The following is a 13,010-nucleotide window of genomic DNA, read 5'->3' as shown; positions in this document are numbered from 1 at the left end:
TTAATTGGCATTTTTTTGTTTGTTTCGAAATACAATAATTCAAAAGTAATTACAAATTTTAAAATTTTTGGTTAAATTAACAAATTTAAATGAAAGAAAGTTGTTTATGTAAAGTTAATAAAATTATTTAAATGTGGCTTATTTAAAAGGCTGTAAATTGAAAAATAAAAAGAGATTAAAAATTGAACACATGGGCTGGAAAAATCAGGTCTAGGATTCTTCAACTTTTTTTGTGGAAGAATAGAAGACCTTCAATAGATCTTCTCTCTATAGAAAACCTTCAAAAGATCTTCTGTTAATAGATGACCTTCAAAAGGTCTTCGTCTATGGAAGACCTTTAAAAGGTCTTCTGTCTATAAAAGACCTTCAAGAGATCTTCTGTGTATAAAAGACCTTCAAGTGATCTTTTGTCTATGGAAGACCTTCAAAAGGTTCTCTGTCCACAGAAAACTTTCAAAAGGTCTTCTGTGTGCCGAAGACCTTTAAAAGATCTTCTGTCTATAGAGGACCTTCAAAAGGTTTTTCCTGTTGAAGACTTTCAAAAGATCGTCTGTCTATAGAAGGCCTTCAAAGGTCTGCAGTCTATTGAAGACCTTTAAAAGATCTTCTGTCTATAGAAGACCTTTATAGAAGGTCTTCTGTCTATAGAAGACCTTTACAGAAGGTCTTCTGTCTGCCGTCTATAGAAGACCTTTGAAAGGTCTGCTGTCTATAGACCTTTAAAAGGTCTGCTGTCTATAGAAGAATTTCAAAAGGTCATCTTTCTATAGAAGACCTTCATAAGGTCTTTGTCCATAGAAGTCTGCTGTCTGCTGTCTATTGAAGGCCTTTAAAAGGTCTTCTGTTTACAGAAGACCGTTATAGAAGGTCTTCTGTCTATAGAAGACCTTTAAAAGGTCTGCTGTCTATATAAGAACTTCAAAAGGTCCTCTGTCTATAGACGACCTTCAAAAGGTCTTTGTCCATAGAAGATCTTCAAAAGAACTTCTGAATATAGAGGACCATTAATAGGTCTTCTGTGAGTTGAAGTCCTTCAAAAGGACTTCTGTCCATAGAAGACCTTTAAAGGGTCTTCTGTTTATAGAAGACCTCTAAAGATCGTCTGTCTATAGAAGACCTTCAAAGGCCTTCTGGCTATAGAAGTCCTTCTAAAGGTCTTGTATCGATAGAAGATCTTCTAAAGGTTTGTATCGATAGAACCCCTTCTAAAGGTCATCTGTCTACAAAAGTCCTTTTGAAGGACTTCTGTCTATAGAAGACCCTAAAAAGGTCTCCTCTGTCTATAGAAGACCCTCAAAAGCTCTTCTGTCTACAGAAGACCTTCAAAAGGTCTTCTGCCTATAGAAGACCTTCAAAAGGTCTTCTGTCTATAGAAGTTCCTCAAAAGTCTTCTGCTATAGAAATCCTCCTGACCAGACCCCTTTACCAGCCCACGTGTGTCACCCAAATTAAATATTATTACAATGCTTTAAGTTTTTTTCTTTCCCTTTTAATATATATACAATAATATTTATTAAATTATATACCTGTGTTTAATTATTTAATTTATTGTTTTCCTTTTATTATTACTATAATATTATTTTTGTTATTATTGTTGTTGGTTTTTCTTTTCAATTTTGTTTATTTATGCCTATCGTCAGTAGAGTGTCCTTTCGAAATGAGGAATACATTTAAACAAATAACTACAAACCATCATAACGTTAAGGTTGCATGATATCATAAATTTACATTTTGAAAAAAAAAAGAAACACAGAAATCTCACTAATCATTCATTATTATTCATTCATGCATTTTATTTACAATTTGAGATTTTTTTATTAACCTGCAAATATTTGCATGTTACATTTGTCTAAAATTCAATAATAATTATGATGAGTGTAAGGAATTGTAAATTTATTGATCCTTTCTTGTGTGGAAGTATATATTTAACAAGAGTGTATTCGATAATTTTGAATTTTCAAATTTTATCCAAAACTACTAAACACAAAATTTCTGAACTCCAAGATGATATATTTTTCTTTCAAAATAATAATCTTGGATTTTATATACAGGCTAGTCATATATTATTATAAGACAAATTGTTGAAGACATGCTGGGGTGAACATTTTTTCGTTTCGGATAACCACAGATTTTTAGAAGCAAACGGATAATAATGAAATATATAAACAATATTCGGATGACTTTAAGAATGATTATCTTGGGCTTTTTGAAACATCAAGTGAATTTCAAGAAAATACTTTTTGAAGACATTCCGGGTCGCAAAAGAGGATTTCCAGAAACATTTTGGTGGGATTGGCAGATGGTTTAAGATGACTACACCTTTACACATGCAATTCGAAACAATTTAATTGTAATTTAAGAATTATATTAGTAATTCAAATAAAATTACAATTATAAAAATTCGGATTATAATTGGAATAATTCAAATTACAGATGAAACAATTCGAATTAGATTTGGAATTACTCGAATTACATCTGAAAAGGGTGATGTCTATATCCAAATCAGAATTTTATGAGGATCGAACCATATCCGCAATAGGCTGATGGATACACATATCTAGGTTGACAAAGGTCTTCAAATAAACGATGATTGATATCAATTGAAAAAAAGTAACAAAGCTGTAAGTTCGGTCAAGCCGAACTTTGAATGTCCTCCACCATTTCGAACGAATTTGGCAATTTTCAAAAAAAATAAAATCCGTTAACAATTCTGTTTTATATCAGGGTCTATACGACGCAACATTCTTCACAAGCCATTACAATATTCAAATGCGAAATTTGAAAAAAAATTGTTGAATAATGTAGCTAAAATCATAAAATATCACAACGCGGAACTGCACAGAAACTTTTCTGTTATAGACTGTAGTATTCATTACGAACTTCAAATACCAAATTTGAAACAATCCTGGTGAATAATGTCGATGAAATCATCAAAATACTTAATATCGGGAGGTACCGTTATATGAGGGCTATACGAAGACGTGGACCTACATGACCCATTTTCAATACCAAAGGTCCTGCAGACATAATATACATTTGAGTAAAATGTTATCAACCTTCTTCATTTCGTTCGGAAGCTAACTTTCTGTTGAAAGTTGTTGCTGAAACCTTCCGAATGCAAACAAGTAAAAAACATTAAGTTCGGCCGGGCCAAACTTTAATACCCTCCACCGTAGGGTAAAGGAAACATTAGAAGAAATGTGGCAAAAACCATTAAAATGCCTAATATCGGGAGGTACCGTTATATGGGGGCTATACCAAATGGTGGACCTACACATGCAATTTTTCGCCAAAGGAGCTAGAACCCATTATGACCTACAAATACCAATTTTCAGACAAATCCGTGAAAAAATGTATCAAAAATCATCAAAATACCGAATATCGGGAGGTACCTTTATATGGGGACTATACCAAAACGTGGAACTATACAAACATTGTTTCGCCATACGAACAAGGACCTATTATGACCCACAAATACCTATTTTTAGACAAATCAGTGAAAAAATGTGGCAAAAACCATCAAAATACCGAATATTGGGAGGTACCGTTATATGGGGCCTATACCAAATCGTGGGCCCATACATGCAATGTTTCGCCACCGGAGCTGAAACCCATTATTACCAACAAATACCAATTTTTGTACAAATCCGTGAAAAAATTTGAATATCGGGAGGTACTATTATGTGGGGGCTACACGAAAACGTGGACCTATACATACAATGTTCCGTCACCGGAGCTAGAACCTATAATGACCTACAAATACTAATTCATGGACAAATCCGTGAAAAAATGTGGCATAAATCATCAAAATACCGAATGTCGGGAGGTACCGTTATATGGGGACATACCAGAACGTGGACCGATATATCTCATTTTCAATACCAACCATCCTAGACACAATACGACGCTCTACGTCAAATAATGTGGGCTGTATCGTGATTTCAACAGACAGACAGAGAGACGGACAGACAAACGGACATCGTTAAATCGACTTAGAATTTTATGCTGATTATGAATATATATACTTTATGGGGTCTACGACGAATATTTAAGGATGTTACAAACGGAATGTAAAAGTTAATATACCCTCCTTTCCAAGGTGGAGGATATAAAAATGAGAAATTAACCAAATCGGGGACCTATCCTCTGAGAACATGATTAATTTTTCGCGAGGAGCCCTATAGTCGAAGCTATCATCTATTAAGTACCCACATTGCCAATTTTGTATAACCTCAGCATAATGGCTACAGAGGATTTCATCCAAACTTAGATCAAATTGTGGCATGGAGATATTGATACCCTACATTTAAGACCTCCTCCACAAAAAAAAAATAAATAAATAAAAAATTGTCAACATTTTAATTCTCATATTGAGGAAAGGAAGCGCCCGATACAGTTTAAATTTTGAACGTAATTTTGACATAGGTTAATAATAGCGCCTACCCCTTGTATAAATTTTCACAATTTTAAAAAAATAATAATTCTCGTGAAAAGTTAAAATCACTGTCATATATTCTTCAAATTTAAGGCATCCGAATTTTTAAGTCCTACCCTGTACGGGAATTATGTCTTTTTGCATTTGTTTTTAACAGGCAATTGGAAGCGAGATAGACCTATACCTTTTGATGATCTTTATAGAATAGCATTCTTAGTCGATTTGTGCACGTCTGTCCGTCTAGTCGTCCACATTCGTAATATGCAACCCACAACAATGATGTTTGGTACCAGATATCATATATAGATCAGAAATGCCTCTGCCAAATTTTATCGAGACTAGTTCAGGTTTGGGTTTAGATATCTTCGTCTGATTTCACGGTTTTTTGTGATCAAATAAATAATATCAGATCATATTGGATATATCTATATCTTTTCAAAATCATATCATGCTCTCAATAGGAATGATATTTTGTACGAGAGGTACAACTACCTCCGTCAAATTAACTCTAATATCGGTCCGACCAACTTTACTGGTTTTGCTCAAATTTCCTAAAATGGAAATCAATGACCCATTTTTCTTCGAGTTTTGCACAATTCAGTATTTATACCCTACACCACATAGTGGTAAGGGTATAATGACTTTGTGCATTTGTTTGTAACATGGAGAAGGAAGCGAGATAGTCCCATAGACACTTTTGAGGATCTTCAAAGAATCACTTTCTTAGTCGATTTATGCATGTCAGTCCGTCTGTCGGTCCGCCCATGTATTCTTGTCAACAAAATTCAGGTTACATTTATTATCCGATTGATATGAAATTTTGCAAACATTTGTTTAGTCCAAGGACGAACCCTATTGAAATTGGTAATAATCGGATAAGATTTAGATATAGCTCCCATATATCTTCAATCGATTTTGGGTTAATTGTGCACCAAATGGCTAATATAAGTCCATATGACGTCCATTTTGGTACATTCCACCGAATTTAGTTTAGAAACAAGTCAATCGAACTCGGAGAAAACGGTTCAGATATAGCTATAGCTCCCATATATATGTTTCATCCGATTTGGGGTTGTAAGTAATGTGCACTCCAGAAGAATGATATTTGGTACAGGACATCAGAAAATTTATCGAGAACGGTTAATATTTGGTTATAGCTTCCATATATATCCTTAATTCGATTTCAGGTTTATTGTGCAAAAATGGCTAATATCAGCCCAAATAGAGTGAATTTTGGGACGTACGTTTCCATTTTGTGCAACTCGGCTCCGATACATATTTTTTTAATATAATCCTTCTCCAAGTCATATCATGCACTTTATAGCAAACTATAACTGTTCTTAAGCTAACTGGTATGATCTACTTGAAATAAATTCTTTTGTTACGGGAGCTCTACTAAATATGCATAGCGGTGTGCTCCTTCTATTGATACAGTTCCTGCAAAGGATCAATGTTTTTAATAATCAGAGTTTTCATAAAATTCGAAATTATTGCAAAGTTATTTTCAAGTTTTCTCATTGCAATATTTGACTTCTATAGGATCTAATGCACAGTAGTAGCTCCAATTTATATGGTATATAACCGTCGAAATATGGACTAAAATTTTATAACTTATTTCAGTAGAAATTCCACCCAGTGAAAACTTCAAAAAAAAAAAAAACGACAAATTGCACCTGATTCGGTTGAGATGTTTTGGTGGAACCTTTAAAATAATGAAAATCTGATGGTAACGATAACTGGTATATGCCACATTTCTGGGACTATTTCCAATAGCCATCCTCTATAAAATATTGTTTTACTGTTTAGGATAGTCGAAAATAGGCAAATCGGCTTAAAAATATAGTAAAATATTCTGAGGGGTTGCAAAACGGAATATATTGGTATACAAATCTGTAACAATACGACAGTTCTTGGCAAGATCGCGAAGTTGCAAATATGGCTAATAATTCCGATAAGTGTGTGATAACCTAATTTAAACAAAAAAATCCGTTTATTTGTTCTAATTGCCAATTATTGGCAGTAGGGGTGGGTACATTCGAAAATACCTTCCATTTTTATATGAGTGCTATGTCACAACGTCCCGATTTGGCTCGAAAGAGAATACCCGTAAACACTTTTCCATTGAAACACAAACACACATATTTCCATTGAAAAATGTTGTGAAATCCGCGAAATGTTGGGAATTTCATGCTACCACAATGTGGGTCTATAAAAAAACGTAGGCCCATATGATCCAGTTTTTATTCTACGAACTCGAAATACATTTGAGCAACAGCTTAAATTTCTATTTCATTCGGATTTTATAGCGGTTTTAACAGACGAAAATACAAACGGGTATTATCAGTCATCGGGTACATCTACGCCCATTCAACTATATTTTACAGCAACTAATCAGACCAGTAAGCAAACAAGGCTTCAAAATAGCTACAAACACGTACCGAAATCCATAACAATGTTCCGACAGCCTCCAACCTAACCCCCTTCAAGCAGTTCTAAAATAATGTTATTTCCCCCTAAGAAGTTATTCTGAACTAACGAATTTGCAATTTAGCTTTGCACTCATCATAATTTTCCAAAAATAACTCCTATATTGAAAATTCCTCATTTTTATTGTTCATCAACTACAGTAACATTCAAAATTTGTGTTATTCATTTCTTTACTTTTCTATTATTAATTAAACATTTATGTTGTGTTCGTTTCACGCTACATATTGATATATTTTTTCAATCATATTCAACAACAACCAACATTTTATAAAATACATTTATAAAATTGCATGCCATATAAACCATATATTTCTCATACTAAACATCATCTATATACATTTATATATATACATAACTGCGTACATACATACATCATCATTATCATCAACATCATATTTATATACATATATATGTGTATATTTGTTTTAAAAATTTATTTAAATATTCTATAGAGCTATACATCATGCATAACATAATAAATATTTTAGTTCCTCCATTCATTCAATCATATTCATATATATATATATATATATATATATATATAAAACATATAACATATTTCCGATATGCAATTTCATAAAATTCTATCCAGAAAATATAACAGCAAAAGCGGATATATCCACTGCAAAGAAAAAAATATCAACAATAGAATATTTTCCTGTGAAACAAAAGAAAATTCATATTCATATTCATGTGTGATAAATGTTTCCCCAATTCAGCTTGAGTTGAAAAAAAGTTCAGTACAAAATAACAACGCCTGTGTACATCAATATAAATTCCCTAAATGTTCAGCCTTAGAATAGAAAATACAAAAACAATTCCAACATGCTGCCATTTCATATCATAAATCTGCTTTGACAAACAAATGCCATGGGGAATTATAACTCTTTTTTTATTTGGGGGGATGTTTTATGAGAATATTATTTAAATACCCTACGCCACTTAGTAATGGAATTTAGTTAAAGGCGAATTTTTGTTGTTCAAAGGGTAATCTATGTTTTTAAGAGCTCTAAGTTAACAAAAAGTGTACAAAACTAGTTTGCAATTGGGAGGGCTTTTTTTATATAAGGGCTGCATCAAGAGTAGACCTATATTGATAATTTTTGAATTTTAAAGATTTAAAATGCCAAAATGTGGCGAAATTATATGGACAACATATCCAAAACAAAAAAAATATTTGAAATCAGATATATCCTTACAAGAGGGCTATACCAAACAGTAGACCGATATCATCCAATTTTTGTACCAATGATTCTGTATGTAATTTAAATATTTCTATCAGATTTCAAAGCTCTATTCTGAATGCTACGAAATGTATCTCTAACTATAGGGGTCCCTATGTATGTGGTCAAAACTAATTAAAGGCCTTAACAAAGTTTGGCCTAACAACCCGAAACATCATTGGGGCTTTGATCTACAAACCGAGTACTATTAAATACTCTTGGAATTTTCCCCAACCCATGCTGGATATTTGTGGTTTTACTAGACTTTGCACATAAATTTCAAATTTTACCTAAACGGTGCTATTTTAAGAGCTATAGGAAAGTTTTTCAAAAAAAAAAAAAAAAATAAATAAATAAATAAATAAATCTTAAAAAATGCAAAACATCAATTTTGTCTTCCAATGCGTCAATCGAAGTGGGCTCGTCCACATAGACATGAGCTTCAGCATAGCCCCACAAAAGTAGTTTTAAAGCTTTAAGCTTACTCTCGATGCGGGCAAAATTTGAATGTCATATCACTGAAGGCTCGCCATTTACAGTTAGAACTCCCACAATCTTTGAAAAAGTTCGGTCTCATGATGCCACCTGCTCATAATCCGCACCAAACTTTAACTTTTTTGGATGCATTGGCTTCTCTGCTTGATCTTCACTCCAAAATCGACCATTCCGCTTATTTGCGTACCCATTGAGCCAAAAATAAGACTCGACACTGAACACATTTTTTTTTTATAAAAAAGGTGGTCATCATTAACACTGGCCGATAAAGCTGTGATATTTTCTTCGCACTCTACATGAGCATGTTTACTGATTTAATGTCCAAAAATGTCAATTTGGTGCAGAATTTAGTCACAATAGCCCGAATGGTAGCTTTTTAGACAATTATACTAACCAGAAAATGGAAGTAGCGCGATGCATTTTCTTAATAGATCACACATTTCATTATAAAACACCCCGAAGGTGTCTGCTAGCTTTATAATCCTATTGAAAAGATTTATAATTTTACCAAGGATTATTGGGATCTGCTACTCGGGTATAACCTCTCATGGATAATTAACCAAAAATGGAGCCCTGAACGCCTCATTTTAACTATGAAAGGAACTTTTTATACTCTCAGCCTTATACCTATTGGCCTAAACGTATAACAAAATAACGGTTTTAGACCCTAGGTCTCTCGGACCAAATCCTTTTCAGGACATTCGGAGTCTGTCTAGTTGGTGCCCACTATAACTCTCGAAAGGAGTATCTGATTTGATTCAAACATTATGTAGCTCCCATACAAAGGGTCAACATTTTGAATAATCATAACTCTACTAAAATACGAATTAAACATCCGATTTTCTTCAAATTTCGCACAGTACAATATTTGTACTAACACAAGACCTGATAATGATGAGTACATCAGCCTCCTCCTTCTGGTAACCCCCCCCCCCCCCCACATTTAAAAAGGGGTCAAAACTTGAATAACAAAACAAAAATGCCATAACAAAAATGCAAATCCCAATGTTTGTACCAACTCAAGATTAGGTGTGAAACTGGAATATTTCGGACCAGCCTTTCTGGTACCTCCCGACATACGGGTTAACATTTTGAATAGCAAAACGCTCTTAAAAATGCAAAATAAACATCCAATTCTCTTCAAATTTCACACACATACCCAATATTTCTTTTAACACAAAGATGATATATACCGGCCTACCCCTTCTGGTACCCCCCCAAAGAATCGCAATTTTTAACATTTATATTTCTCATAAAAAGAAGTGTAATACGTTGGTCCACTATATAATTTCCAAAAAATTATCACATATTTTATATAGAGCAAAGAAAGTCATCGATATAGTCCAAATCTGTCACGTTATAACATTTATTAGACAACTCCATCGAAACCTCTTCCATAAAGCTTATCATTTTGAATTTTTATATCGGATGTCAAAGAATATTTAAATAAATGGACAATAGCTGAGGGTATACATCTGCCGGCAAAAGCGAGTGGAATAGGAGGAGCTTTTTATAAATAGTAGAGCTTTCTAAGGTCTTCTAAAAGGACCTTTTTATAAATATTACAGCTTTCTAAGGTCTTCTAAATGTAAAAATTCTCATTGCATATAAGTTAATAGGTACTTATTTATCAGTTTTTTAGTATGTCCTTTTATGTCTGTATATTTGTAAATGATCATAGGATCTATATCTGAGAAGAACTTTAGAGTTTCGATTTCTCATCTGCCAAATAGCCTATGTCTCTTTTGGATAACATGGGGCATATTAGGCGTTCAAGTGTTTCTACCTCTGTTCGTCTCCAAGCGTTTACCAGCCAGATGGCCTTATATACCCTGCAACACGTTTCCAAGTATCATCTTCTTACAGCTTCTTTGGTGGGAGATTTTTTGAAGCAAGCCCAAAAAAAATCGGTAGATCATTCACTTCATTAAATTTTCGTCATGAAACCAAACAAAATTTAATAAATTCAGGTATATCAAAGAAGGCTTTCAAGCAGTCAAGAATGACACCCGATTTAGTAGCATTTGACCTGATCTTTCAGGTTTCTGTTATCTTTATAGAAAATCCTAGTTGCATCCTGCCAATGTGGAATACCTCTTCAATTCTTCAAAGGAAGACCGTTTTCTACAGGTATTTTATAGACGAATCATTTTTATACATTTATACATAAAATACCGTCTGTAGATATTGTTCGACATCACTATTTAAAGCTTCATCCAATTTCATATGCGTCCATACATTGACAACATTAGAGATTTTTCTTAAAAAAAAGTATGACATGCTTAGAGCGTTCAGGGACGTCTACTATATATGTAAAATATTTCAGATTTTTTTAGATTTAAATATTTTATAAAAATGTTTAGCTGAGGTTCACTTGGAGTTATTTTACGGGGTAATCCTTGGTCTCAAAAAAGAAAGTGTCCAGAAAAAGTTTTGAAAAACATTTTTTAAGAATGTTTTGTCCGGGGTTTTTTGTTAATATTCCATTGATCTTTAGTGGTGTAGGGTATTTGTTTGTCGGCACAAGCGACATTAAAGCCTTTCGTCTTTTCAACCATTGTTTTAATATTCCTTTGGTTTCCCTTTTGGCTTTTATTTTAAGTTTTGTGATTATTGTGTGTTGCCGTTTTATTTCGTTTTTTTTTATAATTTCTTTGTTTAATTTCCATTTTTTGTAACTGAAACAAAAGAAAAAACATTTAAAAACCCCAATACAGAACATTGAAAAACTCCACAAATTTATGGTTTTCGGTTTAATTGAGTTTAACTTTTTTCCAAACCAAAAAACAAGAAAAAACAGAAATACAATAAAACAATGTGAATTCATATGCAATTCACAATTTGTATTTTTTTTACAAAATCTAAAACACTATACTATGGAAACAAATACTTTATTTTTTTAATTAAATTAATATTGCAATAACAAAATATATACATAAATTTTGCTATTATTCTTTGTTAACAATTTGGCATATCACAAGTTGTCTTGTGGCCAGCCCTCTTGCCCCCCAACTCGCCTCACTGGCTGAATGGGGGCCCAAATGAGAGCAAGTTCTTAGTACAGAAACATGAAAGACGTCGTTGCTTCTGCCCAGAGCTAAGTTCTTGCAGAGGGCTAGGGTTGCTATGCAAAAGAAAAAATAAAAACACTAAATTGAAATAAATACTGGGCAGACGTTTTTTGTAAACAATTCACGCACAAAGATGGTAAAATCAAGAAAAAAAAAAACAAAAAAAAATCTATTTGAAATTCAGGAACCTGAATTCAATTTTCAAATAGTGATCTACCAACCATAGAGAACACAAAAATGATGAAAAAGCATAAAATGATCGCGTCAATTTTTATAAAAAGTATCAAGACAACCAACGAAGCAAACAGTTGAGAATTTTTTGAAAATGATTAATTTCATTAATCAATTGTAAAAGCAAAGCGGCCAAAAGAGGCGAGAAATCTCTCGGCATTCTTTTGGCATTAAATTCGGATAAAGATAATTTCTTTGCCTTTTTAATTGAATAATGTTAAATTGTCATTAACTGTTTGTTGGCTCTGCGTTCAAATGAGACTAATTTACGTTAAAGCCCCACCTTCGTCCAATGAAAGAAAACAAGAAATTCCCGCTTCCCAACTTGAATTTCCACATGAAAAAACACACAAACAAACAGGCAAGCAACAACTAACAAAAAAAAATCAGCTAAGCCAACCCCCATCCCCCACAAAGAATACGACGCCAAACAGGTATCAAATAAATAAAAACTAATTACAAATAATTTCAACAAATGGGGTAAGTTTGTCTTGTTTTGTAAGTTAATTTTTCCATAATTTTTCTTCTTCTACCAAAAAAAAAGAAAAAAAAATCAAGAAATCCAACCAGAAAAATTTACCAAAAAAAAAAACACCTACTAAGTGTTTAGATATGTGTGTTTTCTTTTTCCATTTCCAATTGTGAATGAATCGAATCAAATCACCTCAACTCACCAAAAAAAAACAAAAACTATTTTCTTTTTATAGAAATCATAAATATTTGTTTCGTTTTCTCTTTACTTCATCCACTGAAATCAAAAGGAAGCCTGTGACTAACTTCTTTTTTGCTCATTTTCCTTATTGAATCACTTGAATATACATGGAAATAATGCTCTCATTGGAGAGCTTTAATTTTTTTATGAAAAAATTGGCAAAACGGAAACAAGGATTGACTTGTCTTTACAAAAATTTGCTTAAAAAATAAAGAAATGTCATTTTTGTCACTGTTCAAAGATTATGAAAATTCTGGCGCCCAAATGATTTACATTGGGTTATTGCAGAAAAACACACAATGTAAAATAACTTATTGTACTCATTACGAAATATTAAGTAATTTCGACAGTATGCC

General features: G+C 32.8%; 1 protein-coding gene across 3 annotated transcripts in view; it reads left to right on the top strand.

Moving 5' to 3' along the window:
* Positions 1-13,010, top strand: part of LOC101901176 (protein turtle) — a 379,534-nt gene that overhangs the window by 330,936 nt on the left and 35,588 nt on the right. The window lies entirely within an intron of this gene.

This window comes from Musca domestica, unplaced genomic scaffold, assembly GCF_030504385.1.
Source record: "Musca domestica strain aabys unplaced genomic scaffold, Musca_domestica.polishedcontigs.V.1.1 3, whole genome shotgun sequence".
Classification (NCBI taxonomy): Eukaryota; Metazoa; Arthropoda; class Insecta; order Diptera; family Muscidae; genus Musca; species Musca domestica.
Note: the sequence above shows the minus strand (reverse complement) of the source record. Positions and strands in the feature narration are given on the sequence as shown.